Consider the following 689-nt stretch of genomic DNA (forward strand, 5'->3'; position numbering starts at 1 on the left):
AAACAATAAGAGAACAGAATTAGAAAGCACAATACAATATTTGAGTAAGAGGATGAAAGAAAAGGTCAACCAAATTAATGAGCTCAATGACAATTCTTCCAACTACAATAAACATCAACCAAAACAGCAAAGGAATCTGCAGAAAGCCTGGGAATTGTGCAGAACATTATCAAGAGAAAATAACCTATGTCTTATTGGGATTCCATAGCAAAAGGAAACAAAACCAAAAAGTAAATATTACAAGAAGTCATGGGAGAAAACTTCCCATTGAGAAGGCAAAAATAACTATTCAAAAAGGAGAGACAACAAATTAGACTACAAATGGAAAACATGACAGTATCCTAGTCAAGCTCCCCAATTTCACAGAAAAGGAGAGAAGCGTTGCCTACAAATGAAAACAAATAAGTTTGCACTTCTCAGGAGAAATCATTCTGGCAGGAAGAATATTGTGACATACATAAAATCTAGGAAGAAACCTGCCAATCTTATATTCAAGAAAATTTCCACTCAAATTTGTGGGAAAATAAAGGTATTTCCAGAAGACCTTGGAGAATCTGTGAAAACAAGACCAGCATTAGGGAAAACACTAACTAAAACACTATGAAGAGAGAATCAACCACAGCAATCACACCTGATATCATCATTCAGAAGACCACCACCCATAAACCAAAGCAACAAAAAAACAGAGC

The sequence above is a fragment of the Echinops telfairi genome, unplaced genomic scaffold, assembly GCF_000313985.2.
Source record: "Echinops telfairi isolate 266 unplaced genomic scaffold, ASM31398v2 ScPeMD7_7400;HRSCAF=8409, whole genome shotgun sequence".
NCBI lineage: Eukaryota > Metazoa > Chordata > Mammalia > Afrosoricida > Tenrecidae > Echinops > Echinops telfairi.